At 37.2% G+C, this 18,852-nt stretch overlaps 2 protein-coding genes across 12 annotated transcripts in view; one reads left to right on the top strand and one right to left on the bottom strand.

The window, feature by feature from the left end:
* The window catches only part of RBIS (ribosomal biogenesis factor), a 424,391-nt gene that overhangs the window by 145,240 nt on the left and 260,299 nt on the right, over window positions 1-18,852 (bottom strand). The window lies entirely within an intron of this gene.
* The window catches only part of RALYL (RALY RNA binding protein like), a 404,493-nt gene that overhangs the window by 262,613 nt on the left and 123,028 nt on the right, over window positions 1-18,852 (top strand). The window lies entirely within an intron of this gene.

Raw genomic sequence — 18,852 nt, 5'->3', positions numbered from 1 at the left:
TTTCTTCTGACAGACTTTTTTTCATTTTGAGTGGTTTCCTTTTGTAACAGAATTACTATACACCATTAAGACCCCGCTGATGCAGCTGATGCAGCGAAATATCTGTTTACCACCACCACTGCTTTTCAGAACATTTGCTAAAGAAAGACTTAGATTTATATATTTTTATTGACTTTCATTTACGAAATATCATTTAATAGTCCCTGTCTGCTCACTGATCAAGCCTATGAGCAGAGACTTCTTCTGCCACTAGAGGCCAGGAGGTTTTGATCACTGCCTCCCCCTTCACAGGCTGAGATCCACGCTCACTAATGTATCCTCTAAACACTGCGTCAATATAAATGTTCCCTGATCTCATCAATGCATTTAGAGAGAGATGGAGAAAATCCCTTTTCAAATTTCAATCCAGCTAATCCAGTGCGTAGTACTACCATGTAAGATGAACATTAATCTAAAAATCAGTGACATCATTGCAATAAAAGGCCTGGGAGGTGATGGGAGCATAGCAGCAAAAGTTAAAACAAAACAAAACAAAACAAAACAATGCAAACCACTAAAAAAATACCCCAACCGAACAACAACAACAACAACAGCAAAACAAACAAAAAACCCCCAAACAAAACAAACAAACAAAAAAACAACACAAAAAACCCCCCACCACAACCTGGTAGCAGGAAAATAACTTTCCTCCTTTTTTTTCTGCACACCTCTTGCAGCATGGTCCAGGTGTCTGTTGTGTTTTGATTCTGTTATTTTGTGTGGCTAATGTAAATTAGAAAGTGTAAAGTTATAAACTGGCTTTTAAAACTGGTGCTATAAAAAAATGTCAAAAATTTAGATACAATCCCCGTAAAAGTAGAACTAAAGAATATTTAGACTTTCCAGGCTTATTAAGATGTGTACCTGGTTTCTTCAGCATTTTAAAGAAAACTTTTAGTAAACAAGCTCTCTTCAAGGAGATACTTACCTTGAACTCGCTGATAAATAGCTTGATGCAAAGCTCATTGAAGCTTGTTCAAAAACTCTCATTTCTTTCTGTGGGCTACATACCTGGAGCTTAGTACATAAAGCTGTGTTCTTCCTCCAGGCTTTTACTTCAATAATGCATTTGCCTATTTCTAGTAACCCTGTATCCTTGAGAAAGAACTCTTGCTCAAATGAGGCATTTTTTTCTGGTCTGCTATGGTTATTCTACAAATCATCTGCTGTAAGTAAGACTGGTTGAATTCAGACTAACGGGCTCTGGTTTCAATCATTCATGTACAGTTTCTATTGAAATCAACATGGCGGAGGGGGTAGAGGAACATAAATATGTTATAAAGGTGGAGTCTAAACTCTGGTCTTCAGCCCTAACAGATCTGTTTTTCTGACTTCTTAGGAGGTAACTTCTCTACGGGTCTCTCTCTTTCCCATCATTTCAGTTTGTGAACATTTTTGAACTTTTCCCACTTCTGCCATATTCCCTCTCATGAAAATGCCTGGAACGCCCCATTGAAAAGACATCCCTTGGGCATTTCTTGCTCATAAGCAGTTAACTTCAGATCACGAACATATCTTACTGTCTTGAGATGCAGATCTACTCTTTAAAGGCAGCAGGAATTTCACTTTGTAGTGAAAACATGCTCTAAAAGACTCACAATTGTCACTGACTGTCTTTGCCTTTTCCATTTGCTTCCTGACAGACATTATCTTCCATTTCAGAAAAGTGTACCTGTCAGTGTAGTTGCTGTGATATTTCATCTCATTCAAGTCTTTCTGTGGAAACACTTGTTTTCAGTTCAAAGTGTAACTGAGTTGCTTATTCCTTGTATCATCACTACAATATTGAAATTTTATAACTCCCCAAATGCTTTTTGTCCCCCAAAGCAGGGAGTGCTCTGGGATACCAGTGCAGTTGTTCTTCACATCATTAGCATGTGAAGTTACCATTATCATGAGAATCAATCTATTTCCTACATACATCATGCTAAGTCTTTCTTTTCAGATAAGCTGTAAAGCTGAGCAAATTTAAGCATCTCCCACTGCTATTACCAGGCTTACAGTAGTCTGAAATTCTCCACTCCAAAAATCAATTAATTTGTCTTTATATTTAACTCTTTCTATCACGAGTTCTTATTTCACTGCTTCTAACACTTTTTTAACTAAGACGTCTAAAGAAAAAAAGACATGCAAAAAGTATAAGTCATGGGAATTTTGCCTGTAGTCTGTATGAGGTGGGAAGAAGACAAAGAGTTCTCTACTTCTTGTGGTTCCTCTGAAATGATTACATAGAAAACTGATCTTGCCAGATCTGTTCAAAAATTCTAGTGAGCTGCCTCAGAGTTTGAACGGGGGAAAAAAAAAAAAAGAAATCTTTGCTCTTTTTGTCCTAATGTTTGTCAGGCAACTGATCTCTGCATCTCTTTTTTCCAGTATGTGTTGTCCAGTTTTTTCATACTGGAAAATACAATATTTGCATTTTATGCCTTCACACTTTGAGGTGCCACTTTAAAATGCTAGACCTCTTCAACAGTAGTGTGGTAAAAAGCCAAGATCTTCCTTGCGTGTAAAGGGTATTCAAACAGGCAAGAAGTACCTCAACTCAAAACCAACAATTGTAATGTCAAATTACAAACCCAGGGCAAAATTTGGGCATATTCATTCCAATTTAAGCAACCTGATCATACTGAGTCCGCAGCTTGCTACTGTAGAGAATTACTTTTTCCCTACTCTACATTAAATGCCTACTTTATTTTATAATATAACTCCAAGATTTTCATACAGCAGCTTTTTTTTTTTCTTATTTGAATGTGCTAAGAATCAGAATCCTCTAAAAATCATTCGTAATATATGAAGGCAATTCAAACAAATAGCTCTACTGAAAACCCCCATATGCTTGCAAAGAACAACACAAAATTTTAAAAAGCAAGTGGAATTAACCACAATTATAATTACAACAAGAAATTTCTGATTACATCAACTACCACAAATCTCAGAAGAACTTGCTTCTGGAGGAACTTTTGACTTTGGTCGTTGCAGTGGAAGCCCGTGTCAGCAGATGGCACTGGAGGCATAGATGTGAGACTGAAGTGGTCCTCGGAGCAAGAGTCTGGAGATTTAAATTTAAAGATTTTTATTCTTTTTAAGTTTTTCCTTAGAACAAAGTGCCATAGCTGAATGTCACTCCCTCTGTCTTGTATTATAAACCCTTGTGATACTGGGTCTGTCCCATCACTCGTGTAAGTGTCACTGATGCAGTTTCACGGCAAATTCAGGAAGGTTGCAAAAGCAAACTTTGTTTTGTCACATTTTGATCTGATGAAGTGTCCTGTTTCAAAATAGGCTTTCTTGAAGAAGTGTTCCCTGTTGATCTGAACTGCTGAAGGCAAAATGCCTTGGGTCAGATGGTTTTGGCAAAATTTAACTAAATCTTTGAGAGTAAAAATAGATGTTCTGCCTCATTCCATTCTCTCCAGAATGTTATCAGTATTCCTCCCTTTCTCTCTGGCTCATCATGTTCAACAATTTCCCCTCGCACTCACATGGTTTCTCTGACTCTCCATAGGGTCTCACACTCAAATTTTAACATCTGGTACTTGAGAACAGTGTTATGTAGAGTTTTCTCAAGCATACTGTTTTATTTGATTCTTTATGGATATTGAATATGCATGTGGAAATCCCATTCCATGCATATTTCCCAGCTTGGAGCAAACATATGATGTGGGGTTTTTTTCCTTTTTTTTTTTTCTTTTTTTTTTTTCCCATTTTGTAATGTCCTTTAGAAAATTGAAGAAAAAATACAGGAGATTCAAGTTTTACATATGTGGCTATAAAAAATATTTCCCAGTCAAAATTCTTAGACAAGAAAGGAGCAAAAGGCATCTAGTGAACAATAACAGAATAAGAGCAAGTGAAAGATAGAGACTAGGAATTTCTTATGGCAATTGTAATGATCAAAACATGACATGTATAAGAAAAGCAATAGATTTGAAAAATATTAGTGAGAGAAAAAAGGAAAAGCAAAAAAAGACCAAGTTTGCTGGTGACTCTGCAGCTGCCAGGCAAATACTTAAAGCTATGTAAGAAGAATTTTCTGTGATAAACAAACTGACAAAATAGTATTTTGTATAAATTTTTATTTTGATAATAGAAATAAGTCAGGAAAAGAAGATAACTTTGAAACTGACCTGGCAAATAAGTGAAATCGTATCACTGAAATAATATCCATGAATATGAATGATAATTCAGTGCCAAAACTGGGAAAAAATAAGCTCACTTACTGACCACAAATGGTCCCATCTATCTCGCCCATTCTGGGAAACTGATGTAATGGATAGAAATGACAGTAAAGAAGCAAGAAATTTCTTTGGTGATAGGATTGAAGAGCAGCCTCAACTTGCAGAAAAATGAACACAATATAGCATCTCTAGGAGGAGAAGGCCAAATATCATGCAAAACAATCTGCTGCAGAGCACTGAGTGCTGAGAGCATCAAGGTGGTTTTGCCCAATAGGCCATGAGCCACAGCTTAAAAAAGACATCACAAATCAAGTCCAAACACAATAGCCAATGGCCAATTGCGTATGATTTGGAAGGAAATCACCTTTCACCCTTACTTTCTTTTTGGTTGATTTGTTGTTTAAAATCTTTGTTGGCAACATGGACAGTGGCATTGAGTGCACCCTCAGCAAGTTTGCCAATGACACCAAGCTATGTGGTACAATCAACACGCTGGAGGGAAGGGATGATGTCCAGAGGGACCTTGACATGCTTCAGAGGTGGGCCTGTGTGAACCTCATGAAGTTCAACAAGGCCAAGTGCAAGGTCCTGCACATGGGTTGGGGCACTCCCCACCACAACTACAGGCTGGGCATAAAATGGAAGGAGAGCAGCCCTGAGGAGAAGGACTTGGGGGTGTTGGTGGATGAGAAGCTCAACATGAGCCAACAATGTGAGCTTGCAGCTCAGAAAGCCAACTGTATCATGGGCTGCATCAAAAGAGGTGTGACCAGCAGGTCGAGGGAGGTGATTCTCCCCCTCTACTCTCTTGAAACCTGACTGGAGTACTGCATCCAGCTCTGGGGTCCCCAATGCAAGAAGGACATGGAGCTGCTGGAGCGAGTCCAGGTGAGGGCCATGAAGATGATGAGAGGGCTGGAGCACCTCTCCTATGAGCACAGGCTGAGAGAATTGGAGTTGTTCAGCCTGGAGCAGGGAAAGCTCTGGGGATACCTTATAGCAGCCTTCCAGTACCTGAAGGGGACCTACAAGAAATCAGGAGAGGGTCTGTTTAGAAGGGACAAGGGGTAATGGCTTTAAGTTGAAAGACGGTAGATTTAGATTAGATGTTAGAAAGAAATTCTTTACTGTGAGGGTGGTGAGGCACTGGAACCGGTTGCCCAGAGAAGTTGTGGATGCCCCATCCCTGGAAGCGTTTAAGACCAGGTTGGATGGGGCTCTGGGCCACCTGGTCTAGTGGAGGGTGTCCCATGGCAGGGAGGTTGGAACTAGATGATCTTTAAGTCCCTTCCAACCCAAACCATTCTATGATTGTATGATGGTCCAAATTTAGCATAGGCTACCTCTCCATGTCTTCCAGTTTTTTTACAGATTAGGTCCAACTATCGTGTATTAGGTCCAACTATCATGTAGAATCAATTTTGGAAGGGTGTTTGGAACTTGGAAGAAGCATATATTTTTAATATAGCATGCGTTTATGGCACTTATCTGATACAAGTAACATTGCATATAAAAATGAAGATAATTCTTAATTAGTAAAGTATCCTTTTATATAAATTGCTTACCATTTACTGTGAGAGATTGAATACTTTACCTATTCAGGTGTCGGGGGGGGGCGGGTGTGTTAGTTTTTAATGGTGCCTTTGTAGACAAACTCATGTATTTGTTTTAAATGTCTATATTTTTAAATTAGATTCTTTTAAATGCTGGTGAGACTTCTAGTGAGGTGAGACATTAAAATGCAATGAAATTTTTCTTTAAGTGGAATAGAGCTATCTCAGTGTATAATAAGCTGTGATAATAATGTTTCAATAGGTGTCATTTATTTTAAAGGTCTATAAACCTTTTTTAATGATCATAACTTTGCAAAAAAAGAAAATATGTCTACATTATGAAAGAAACTTTTAAAGCTCTTTTTTGTCATTATGACAATTTAATTCTATTTTCCTTTTAAGTATTTTATTTTGCTTAACATGTGATTCTCCATATTTGCTAGTATCAAGACAGATCCTAGATTTTTGATTTAAGAGTACATCATTTTATAGGTGCAATCACTAAGGGAACTCCTAAAACCTTCTTAGTTAAAATTTAGACACCTATTTTTCAGCAACTTTCTGAAGGGCTGCATATTAGTATATTCCAGTACAGTCATCCTTGAAAATATTGACTTCACTGAAAATTTCAAGGCTACTTCCAATAAGATGCTTTTACCAAAAGAGGAAAGATTGGGCAGTGAAATGGCATGATTAGTCATATGTTTATCCACAGATACCATTTACAGATCAAATTAAGCTTAAACTGAAGGAAGGTCGATTTAGATTAGATGTTAGAAAGAAATTCTTTACTGTTAGAGCCGTGAGGCACTGGCACACGTTGCCCAGAGAGGTTGTGGATGCCCCATCCCTGGAAGTGTTCAAGGCCAGGTTGGATGGGGCTTTGGGCAACATAGTCTAGTGGAGGGTGTCCCTGCCCATGGCAGGGTGGTTGGAACTAGATGATCTTTAAGGTCCCTTCCAACCCAAACCATTCTATGATTCTATGAAATGTATCCCTCTACTTGAAACATTAGGTTATTAAGTTCACTGAATTGGAAAGTTAAGAATTGTGAGCCAAATGTTCAGTTAATTTAAATTAAAATAATTTTTATGATTTTCCTGAATTTATGCTGCATAATATAGAACCTCCCACATCATGGAACTCAGTCATCCATGAATGCAGGTAACTAAGTCATATAATAACCTCTAATTTACCGCAGCTGAAAATCTGACTATTTTCTTCATCTTGAATCCATTAATAAAAAATACTGCATTCTTGAACCTCACTGTAAGTTTTCTGTATGATAATTATAAGAAACATAACCCTATGTCCCCTTCCCCAAAGTCAGATGTTTAAAAGGTTATTAATTTGATGTTATTCAGAAGCAATTCCTCTATTAACATTTGAAAAATAATTTCACTAACATTTATTAGTCTGAATGAGGCCTGCTCAATAGACCTGTGTCTTGCTAGCCTCTTTAAAAATGTTAATCTCTTTAAAAAAAATTGTCACATGTTCTGTTGTCAGAACAGTATGGAGTTTGTGGCACTGTTCTACTGGGGGGGGGATTTAACTGTGAGAAAGTTTATCACAAATCAACTTGACAGGACTATATTTCTACACTGGACCCTTCCATCCAGTGTATTGGTTTCCAACACTTCCCCTTCCCGTTTGGCCACGTCTGCTATATTTTGACTGCTCATCAAAATATTCAGCAGGAGAGTATTAACAAAAGCCATACTCTGAAAAGAAATATTCCAGTGTGTTTTGGTTTTATGGTCCATAGTGCAGCTTGGAGAAAGTATAATGTTTTCTGCAATAATTTTTATATCAGTTAACCCTACCTCAGTTTTTCATATGGATTTATTTTTACATTTGCTGGAAGTCACTGAAAATATCAGTCATAGTTTTCATTGTGTCTGGTTTAGATTAAAATTGGACCAATTTAATTTCATCATATGTTTGACATGATCTTGCCTTTCTTCTGCTTTACCTTTTCCAAACAGGCAGGAATGTTTGTGAAATAAAACCAGTCTGCTCGCTCCCTGGGAAAATCTGACAGTGTAATTGGGGTTTTTTTTTCATTTAATACTTTGCCAATCTCAAATGAAGCCCTTAAAACCACAGTGAAAGCGTCAAACCACCAGGAAAGGTGACTGAGTCTAAGCTCAATGCCAATCAGAAAAGCAAAACAAAATCTTCTCATGCTCATTTTTTCTAGTATTTCATTCCAAGTTCAAGAGGGCCTATATTCTCCAAACCCCATTTTCTGAGTCATAAGTGCCGTATCGCTCCAAAATAAATAATGTTCAGAGCTCATGTCTTTATTTTGTGAGTGGGATAGTCCAGGGTTTGGATTTATACGATCGCAAAATTGCATGGTTCTGGTTTTCACTCGTCAAAACACAAAGTGAATCCAGACAGTTGTGGGTCTGCATTCCAAACAATAATATGCAGGTGGCCTTAAATGAGAGATTTTGACTCGGTGTAAAATGTGGCCCATTCATAGCATTTTTTTATTGCATGTAAAAAAAATTGCAGATTAAGGTTTTGTCTGATTTTAATTAGCCTCCCACAAAGTTTAATGTTCCTGTCATACTTCAGAGCAAAGTTTCTCATTTTAGTGTATTCTAATTATGATTCTCCTTTCTGTAAATCATTGCTCTGAGGAAGGAAAGAAACCCTTGTTGAGAGGACTTGTACCTTTTCTTTACCTTTTAGAAGTCAATGGAGTCAACACTTATGATCAATCTCATGCAAGCTTCTGAAGGTACCTTACTCTTTTAGTAAAGTCAGGAGGGAGCTACATGTTCAGTGCTACATTAGTTAAACTGGATCCTATGAATATTAGTTTCAAAATAATTTGCTATGCCTTTTATATCCTAAAACATGAGCAGGGATTTCAGTCTAGAGGTGAATGATAAGTAGTAACATTGTCTTTCTTAAATCCTTCTCTTTTTTATTTTGCTGCAGCATCACAAAGGATTTTTCTTATCTTTACAGCCAAACTTCATTTAAAAAATATAGGTATGTTTCTTCTGGTCTAGCTGAGCCAAGAACAGAAATTTTCAAGAATGGAAGTGATCTGGGGACAGATTTTTCAAAAATTACTTTCAACGTTCCTGTGGTTTTGGTATCTTCTCTGAACAGACTACCTTCAGAAGCTGCTATACTTATGCTATCTGAAATGATTTTACCCTTCCAAGGTGCCACAGAACAGGAAATAAAAATCTTGCAACCTAAATTCTCCAGTGCCTATGTTTTTAGGCTAGATTAATAAAGATTTTGCATACTTTTCCTTCACATTTGCACACACAATCTCTTAACTACTTACCTTGATGAGAAAGCAGTTTTCCTGCTAAGTTCACAACAGGGTAAAAATGTTCTTTAGCTCCTCTGCTGTACTCACATTTCTTTTCAATTTGTTTTCAGGTCATTGAGAACATACTTCTGTTTTCTGGGTTTCACTATCCCATTGAAAAGAGTTGCTATGTGCATTTTTAGAAATTAATTCAAAGTATGATCTGATATTTAGTAGTAAAACCTCAAGGTGAGAAGTGCTAGTCTTTCCAAGTTCCTCTTACTTCTTGTGGTTTTGAAACATCCCTAAACAGAGAATGTATTTGTTTTGGAAGTACTTTATCATACAGAAGTGTATTCTGATGCCCTTTATTACTAGCAATGATTCTTTTATCTCTTTAGAATATTGGGTTTCTAGCTATTAGTCATAATTTTTTAAATGCAAGGTATGTTTCAAATGCTCAATATCCTTTTCTCAAATGGGTAAACAACATATTTAAAGCTTTTCATTGAAAAAGTAGAGCTTTGGGTGTTAAATGCTATATAGCACTATAATAGCTATAATAGCAGCCTTGATTAAAAAAAAAAAAAAAAAAAAAGAGTTTGGTTTGCTATAATCATAGAGAAAATATCTTGTTTCTATATAGGATACCATTGACTCAGAAATCGTCTTTGATTTCATTGTAATGTTTAGAGAAGTTGCTGTATAGCTGGCATATTCTAAAAATTAACCTATGAATTCAGCTGACTCAAAAGGTACATCATCCCACCATAGGCACGCAGCCTCATTGAGACCAGTGAAAAGGTGCTTCTCCCCACCCATCCATCAGTCTAAGACATTAAATCAGATTCATTAATAATTTTAATGTAATTACTTCTTGTTAACACTTTCCCAACCCTACCACCCCATACATGCACAGGAGCCCTAAAAAACCCAAAACCTGAAAAGTAGGAGCAGTGGTGAAGTTGGAGTCACACCCGTATTTTGCACAGAGTGAGCAGAGCCCTGTGATTCAAAGGATGTTGTCGTATGTGTGCTGGTAGTGTTACATCTTTTAGCATGGTCTGGTGCTGAACTGATATAATACAGCTTTTTCTATCACTCCAAAAATCAATCTTCTTCTTCTACTTTTGGTCTCTGTTAAAGGCCTTATTCTCCCTCTCAAGCCAGCCACTGCACCGATTGATTATGACCAAAATTGTCTTGAGTCCTGCATACTGAGAAAGAAAGATCCCATACAATGAGAAGAGTAAGTGGAACGTTTTCAGCTTTTTCTTGATTGTTGTTATAAAAGCATTAGTCTGAAATGAAAGGTTGAAGCAGCAGCTGTTCATTGGCTGTACCATAAAACATCGTCAGTTCGCATTGCTGTGAGCCCTAAATTGACATTTTAAGTGCCTCGTTTGTTCACAAGGGGTTCTTTCTCAACATCTCCCTGTTCTGTGTTGTAGACAAAGTGAGACAACATTCACTAGAGTGAGGAACTGAAAATGCATTTTGAACGTGTTTTAATGCTGTTTCAATAAACATATGAAAACTTTAAAATAGGATCTCATAATGCAATAGTGATGAGGGTAAATGGTTTCTTCAAATGGCTATGTCTGAAAAACCTATTATTTGAGGTGTTTGAGTAGGTCTGAGCCTGTAAGTGGAATCAAGATACATTAATTTGAGGTGTATTTTTGCAATGTTCTTGGGTTATGCAGGAATGGATTCTGTTCTGAAGGTTTGTCCCATTAAATTAAGCATGCTGATGTGTCTCATCAGTGTGATAATTAAAAGGAATGTGAAAAGGAAAACAGAGCAGCATTGAACTGCATGTCACACTAATCAAATTGAAATGGATATCATCTGTTTGCAGAATATGACACAGTGGGTGTAATTCCCATTAAAAACAACTCTCTATGTTAAAGTGGAATGATTTTGTTACTTAAGAAGTGTCAAGATAGATTGATAGGAAAAGCTGTCTTAAATATCTCATGAAAACTCACCAATATTCAGCACTTTGTTTCTCTAGAAATGATATGTATGAACATTTTTTATTAAATCCACAATTGAGCACTTGCTAGTCTATTAAAAGCCTAAATATTTTTTTTAATTCATCAGAGCTGCTTCTGCTCCACATCTGGTATTTGCTCACTCTTTTATATTTGCAGTATCCTGTAATATATACCGGCTCTGAGATGATGCAAACTGGTGCCTGCTATAGGCATCACAACTTATTTCAGATTTAACAACAATAAGGAAGAAAAAATTTCTATTACTTAATAACTTTCTGACAGTTTTCCAGAAGGATTAAAAATTTACCAACTGGATAAAAACTATTACATTTTGAAATGCTAATTCTAAACTCATTAGGATTGTTTTAATGACCTAGGCTAATGAAATTCTTAATGTGCAACTAACAATCACAGATAAAAATTGTTACCATAAATCTGATAGCCATTTTTCTGAAATTTTGTACTAAATGAATATGTTTGCAAGTACAGTTTGTGCTGTATTTAGGAAAATATGTGAGCTGTAACTTCAGTATGTTGTGTAAAATATTACAGATCATGTTCATCGAAAGGATTACTGTAAGGTGAAATATGGGGAAGCTTTTCTAGTAATAAGGTTCATAAATTGAATTTCTAAGAAATAGTTTAATGATTAGAAAAATGCAGACCACCTATTTATGCATCATTTGCATTCTGAATTCTATGAATGCAAATCCTGAAGAAAAGATGGTTTTGTGTGGAATCTTATATCTTTATATTTATCTTATATCTATATCTTATATTGAGTGGAATCTCTTTCTATTTGGAAAACAATTTGGGACACAAACATTCTATGTCCTTTTAATGGAATGGAAGTGACTTTTAATCCCATAATCAGAGAATTTTGAAGCAGAATATCTCTTAAGACTGTCTCAGTTGTTAAAGAGGTGTTTAGAAATAGCGTGAAAGTAACTATTGTTGCTGGATGGTGACAAACTCATCAAGATGAAATAAAAGATGATGAAAACTTCCAGCCAAAGTAGCAACCAAAACATGTAGCAGAACAAATGAAAACCTGTCAGGGCTAGATAAAACCTGGCTAAAATCAAATTAAAGATGAGATGTAAAGAAGTCAGGACTTAGGAAAAACAAAACAAACCACAACATTAAAATTGCTCAAAACCAAAAGGAAGCTAGCCAAGAATAAACTTGTCAAGAACTGAGATGGATTAGGAAAGAAACCGGTCTAAGATAGGAGGAACAAACTTGGATCTTACGGAGTGTGTAAAGCAAATGAAAGGAGTCAAATTGGCATTCATCTGAGATTGATTTACCATTCTTCCACTTGCCAAAGCAGAAGGGAAGATGTGTTTTTCCACTGTAGAAGCTATCATATAGGATATCTAACTCTGAGCCTGAATTTTAACTGTTTTTTCAGACATTTCAGAGAAGAATATCTTATTAAACCTCATCTAAAATAATAGCTAAATATACCCCAGCTGGAGGAACAGAAAGCTTTATGTTATTGCTACCAGTCTAAAGGGACCTGTACTTACTGTGCACAGTGCTTTTTTTGGATTAAAAAAAAAAAAAAAAAAAGAGAGAAGAGCTATCAGACATTCATAACGGCATTATTCGGTTTTGGAACTGGGAACAGAATCGAATTGGCTATTGGTTATATAAGACAGCGTGAATAACAAGGAGGGAGTTAAAGCTGGGAAAGTACCAAACCTCTGTAGAGCCCCTGTTAATCTTCGGGACTGGGGAGAAAGCTGCTTTATGTAAAACCCTCACTCTGAATACCAAACTGGAAGGTTCAGACTTCCAGCATATCCATGTAATGTAGCTCCTCTGAATCTTGTGGAAGTTGCCCAAATGTAATTGAGGACACAGTGCAATTCTGAAGGGTGTTCATAACATGTATCTGTAGGTGCCTGAGTTATCAGACCAGCATCTATAGCTGGAAAAATTCAGAACATGGTTCAACCACAGGTGACCTCATTCACTCCCAGTTGGGGAAGATGCTCTAGTGTCAAGAGCAAAGGCTGGTCTTTCAGGATTCCCTAAAAGTAGGTACTGGGCATTAGATACTTCACGCTGGTTGCTGTAAATTGTCCCCATGTCATGCTAGTGTTCCCCTAGCATGCTCCATCAATGTTAGGTAGGCTGAAGAACAAACATAGATGGAATCTTGGCTAGTGCTGGACCTTATGATGATTTCTATTTTATCTAGACATATGGGATCACAAGTAAGGCTTCAAAGAAACTACAAAATGTCATCTTATCCATCTTCTATGCAGGCTCCTCTGAGATATCTAATCTATTCTAAAATCCTCCAGTGATACAGTTTTTAGCACTTCTTGGGCAGTGTATAGCTACCCTTACCAATAACAGAGTTAGTTTGCAAACAACTAATTTAGATCTCTGTAGCTACAGTCTATGTCCATGACTGTTCTAACCTCCAGCTGCCATTGGCTCTATTGAACACAGGGGAAGCTTCTAGAAGCTTCTCACAGAAGCCACCCCTGCAGTCCTTCCCTGCCTCGCTACCAAAACCTTGCCATGCAAACCCAATACACAAATGTTGATTCTAACCTTAAATTTGTAGGAAATGATACTGTAAACTTTGGAAATTGTTTGTCACAGAAAAATATCCAAATGCTGTTCTGATGCTTTTGTTGGAGGAATGAGAATCATAGAATCATAGAATGGTTAGGGTTGGAAGGGACCTCAAAGATCACCTAGTTCTGACCCCCCTGCTGCAGGCAGGGACACCCTCCACTAGACCACGTTGCCCAAAGCCCCATCCAACCTGGTCTTAAACGGTTCCAGGAATGGGGCCTCCACAACCTCTCTGGGCAACCTGTGCCAGTGCCTCACCACCCTCACAGTAAAGAATTTCTTTCTAACATCTAATCCAAATCGACCCTCCTTCAGCTTAAACCCATTACGCCTTGTACTGTCACTACACTCCCTGACAAACAGTCTCTCACCATCTTTCCTGTAGCCCCCTTCAGGTACTGGTAAGCCGCAATTAGATCTCCCTGGAGCTGCCTTTACTCCAGGCTGAACAACCCCAACTCTCTCAGCCTGTCCTCACAGGAGAGGTGCTCCAGCCCTCTGATCAGCTTCGTGGCCCTCCTCTGGACTCTCTCCAACAGCTCCATGTCTCTCCTGTACTGGGGCTCCCAGAGCTGGATGCAGTACTCCAGGTGGGGTCTCACAAGAGCAGAGTAGAAGGGCAGGATCACCTCCCTCGAATGTACAGTGAACAGGGCAAGGGACGGGAGGAAGAGCCAGTATGGGCTCCTGCCTGAGAATGAAGATGGCAGGCTTTGTTTCATACCTCTGTGATTATATTGCTAAATGGTAAAAGCGACATCTGATAAAAATAGCTGAGTCTGATGAGGGAGGCTTGACAGTGAATTCCTTAAAGATTAAAGATAAATGCTAGTATAACAATGAGACAAATGATATTCTAGTTTCATTGAAAAAGAGAAAATTGCCTGTGGTGAAAGTACGACCAGTACCTTGGGGGCTTTCTCCTGCTATCTAAAAAAGAATCTTTTGTGGTTGAGTGTCATCACTGTCTGATAGTGCTGAAGAAAAGTAAAAGAGGTCAGCAGAAATGGAGAAGATAATAGAGACAAGAAACAGCCAAAGAGTTTTCTAAAAATTAAACAGCACCAGAAAAAAATCATAACTTGATTTTTTTTAATAAATTAGCAGATGATGGGAATACTGTGAATGTAAAAAATTTCATTCTAATGCAGCTTTTAATGAATACTTGAGGTTTTTATGAAATCTTGCAAACTATATTCTACTGGATATGAACGCTTGCGCAGAGTAAAAATTGGCTGAAGTAAATGAAGGCTGTTTAAACATTTTGACAGTCTTTTGGCTTTAGCATAAGAAAGTAATGCTGATTTGAAAGTATTATGCAACATTATTTCGCTTTTACCCACACAATATTTTAATCCACACAATCAGCTGTGGATTGTGTACTAACAAATAGTGGCCTCTTGGAAGATATTTAAAAATTCAGTCATACATCTTATCTTTTTCTCTTTCCATATAATTCCTACTGCAATCAACCACAGGCCTGTGTTTTTCCTGTTCCCCACCCAGGTTTTGGTGGATCTCTGTAGGAGTTCTCCTTCACGTGTATCCATCAACTCGTGCAGGGTCAAGGCCTCAGAGTTCAGGTTGAGACCACTTTGAAACAATGGCACTAAGTATAAAAAAGCCAGAGGTTTATGACAATTATCAGAGAGAGGGCAGACTATAAACTTGTTGGGCTGGGTTCAGTTGCCTAAATGGCCTAGAGCCACTTAAGATGGCCTTCGCTTCAGCAGAGTGCTCCAGAAGGTTGTAGGTTTCCAACAGGTCCTGTGCCATATTTTCTGGCACTGTGTGAATGTCTCAGATGCCATAAATCATCAAAGTAGTGCTAGACATGAATGTTTAGGTGGCTGAATTGAGCCCTTTAATCTACAGGTAACCTTTTAATAAACTTTTCCTTCTTTTACACTTTCATCAGTCTTAATTTCTGGTCTGCTTCAAGAATGCAAGCCAGCTTTGCTGTCTCTTGAAAAACATTTATGAAATTCCTTGATTCTAACTTACAGCTGTAAGCATGAGAAGTACAAATTTTGCTCTCTGTTATTCTGCTTGCCACAGGTCGTTCAGTATTGTAGCAGTGTTAGCCAGGGGTACGGTTTGGCCAATATTTTAAGCTCTGTCCTCATTATATCATAAAGGGAATATGTTATCATAAACCTGCCTTAATAGCTCAATGGCATTTCCTGGTAAAGTGAATTTTATTTATCTAATATAACACCATGTTAAAAAGCATTATTATCAGATGATTGTCCAAATTTTTACCAGTAAAAGTGTATGTCTAGTGCATAATTTTAATACATCAATAATTGCATCATGGAGTGGTTATTACGTGGAAGAGGTTATGTTGATCCCTACACATATCATTTTTTTCAAGAAAAAAAATTCATATTCATAGATGCAATATTTTCCTAGTTGACATCATAAAAATAACCATAGTGGAAGCCTTAGAAGGATATTATCTAAGAAGACTCTTCGGGTGCATGAATTAAACACTGAGAGACAGAACATACTTGAAGCCTCCCCCACCTTCCTTTCTTGTCTAAGATCTCCTCATTAAAAATAAAATTGAAGATATAGCTGAGACAAAATGTTTATTGATGAGTAATATGTGACATTCAAGTCAGCAGCTATAGTTGTAAAATATCTGTATCTTTTCTTTTCCTCTGCTTAAGAAACAGTTCGAGTAATTTACTGCAGTATTCAGAGAAAAACTCCTTATTGGGACCTGCAGGGTGGGGAGGAGAGAAAGGAGAGAGGTGACGTGGGATGTGCAGATGTGGACACTATAAATTCTAATAATTAATATCTAATTAATATTAATTTTACCACCAACAACGATGAACTGCTAAAATTTATTCCAACAGACTGTTTTAAGAATATTTTAAGCTTTTGTAATCATTTAAGATGTATCTTTTATAGACAAGTAGTAAGCTTAATGTGACTAGGTGATTTTTGTTGCTCAGTGGTTCCATTCATTTCTTCCCACCTCACTAAGCTTGCTGCATTTCACCAGCCATATGCAAGAGTCTGACATTTTTTAAAGCTGTAATAGTATGAAAGGGAATTTTAAACTCTCCTAACAGAGAAGAGTGACATAGAGAAACAGCAGACTGTAGTGCCCACTCAAAGCTAGCCAGCACATTCACGTACATTTTTGCGATAGGGTTTTATGAATAGACCTAGAATGATTCACCAGAGTGTATTTACATTATTTTTAGCAAATGCATTTCACTGTACTGAAGAAGTAATCAGAGTTGCAATTACCACAAAGTAAAACCAATAAAGACTGTGTTTTCAGAGTTCATTGATTTAAAATAAATTAATTCCTATCCCATGAAATTTCCATTTAGTTTATATTTTTATTTTATACCATTACTGAGATATTTGCATACAAATGCATTGTTGTAATAGAATAACACACAAAAGAACAATGGAAAAATATACATGTTGTTGCATGTACTATACATAATACAATATGGAGAGCTAGCAATACATTCACTCACTCCCTCCCTGCAGTAGGATGGGGGAGAGAATTGAAAAAAAAAGTAAAACTCATGGGTTGAGATAAAGACAGTTTAATAGGGTAGAAAAGGAAGAAAATAATGATAATGATAGAATATACAAAACAAGTGATGCACAATGCAATTGCTCATCACCCACTGACCGATACCCAGCCCCTCTCTGAGCAGCAATCACTGCCTCCCAGCCAACTCCCCCCAGTTTATATGCTGAGCATGACATCGTATGGTATGGAATATCCCTTTGGCCAGTTTGGGTCAGCTGTCCTGGCTGTGCCCCCTCCCAACTTCTTGTGCACCCCCCTGCCTCCTCGCTGGCAGGGCTGAAAGTTCTGAAAAGTCTTTGAATTAATTGTAAACACTGTTTAGCAACAACTAAGACATCAGTGTGTTATCAACATTATAGCCAAAACACAGCACTATGCCAGCTGCTAGGAAGAAAATTAACTCCATCTCAGCTGAAACCAGGGCTTCAGGTAGAAGTAGGAAAAGAGCAAAAAAAAGGAACAAAGATTGCTACGCGAAGCAGCAAAATGTAGGGAGACCACAGATCTCTCTAGTCTGAGTCAGATCACAGACCTGATTCTGTTGGAAATTAACTCACAGAAAAAAATAAAGTGGGAAAACTCGGGAATTATCCTCTGTGCATATAAATTACTGCAAAACTACTGATTTCAATGGATATAAACTGCACAATGCTGTTAGAGTATGTGGCATGCAGCGTCTTTCTACCTGGTACAGACATTTTGTCTTCCGCTAAGTTTAGCAATGATTAGCCAAACTTTTTCCTTCCTGTCACTGTTGATGTGCTTTGCAATTTCCCACCTTTCTGATGGCCTCCACAATAGAGGTGGTGTTATTTCAGCTGTTGCATTTTGAGACGACTGAAGTTGAAATACTAAATAAATCTAAAAAAAGGATCTGTTGCTTTCACTTTCTTCAAGCTACACTTTATCCTCAGCTATGCTGATACAAATCCAAAGCAAATGAAAGGATATGTGGTCAGGTTTTGACAGAGGGAGGAAAAGTAGACAAATAGAGCCAATATAAAGTAAAAATTTCACTTCAGTGGTTAGAAGTGTGCCGATGTGAGGATATGTGAATACTGAACAACTGAAAGGAAAATTAAATAATGCTCAAACCTAAAAATGGTTATACTGGAGATATAAACAAAAATCTGAGATGGAAAAGAAGATGGAAAATATAATTTTAGGGTAAGTAGTTTGAGAAAGACATTCCTTTTTTTTCTTTCTTTCTTTTTTTCTTTTTCTGTGAAGAAAATAATTGTAGGTCAATATTTTTAGATATGGATGCTGCAAACTGTTCCTGTCTTTGAAAAGGATTGGGTTTTGCTTTCTGAAACATGAATGATCCATAGGCACCAGATATTAATCTTTTTCATGTCAGCCAAAGATATTACCTTTAGATTTCTTTGAATAGTTTAGAGACCTGTTGTCAATCTATGTATTTTAAACAGCAACAAGACTATTGTTGTTTAACAAGACATTTCAGTCATTATATTCATTATTTTTCATTACTGCACCCTCTATCTCTAATCTGTTGACACTTCTGTATTTGTGGTATCTGGGATCAAGCTCTCAAAACGTGAAGGGCACCTCAAAACATTAATTTCTTAAAACATTAAGAAATACTTTCACACAATTTTATTGAAAGCAGATTTA

Source organism: Balearica regulorum, chromosome 2 (genome assembly GCF_011004875.1).
Source record: "Balearica regulorum gibbericeps isolate bBalReg1 chromosome 2, bBalReg1.pri, whole genome shotgun sequence".
Classification (NCBI taxonomy): domain Eukaryota; kingdom Metazoa; phylum Chordata; class Aves; order Gruiformes; family Gruidae; genus Balearica; species Balearica regulorum.
The sequence above is the reverse complement of the archived record's forward strand: the minus strand, read 5'-3'. Positions and strand labels throughout refer to the sequence as shown.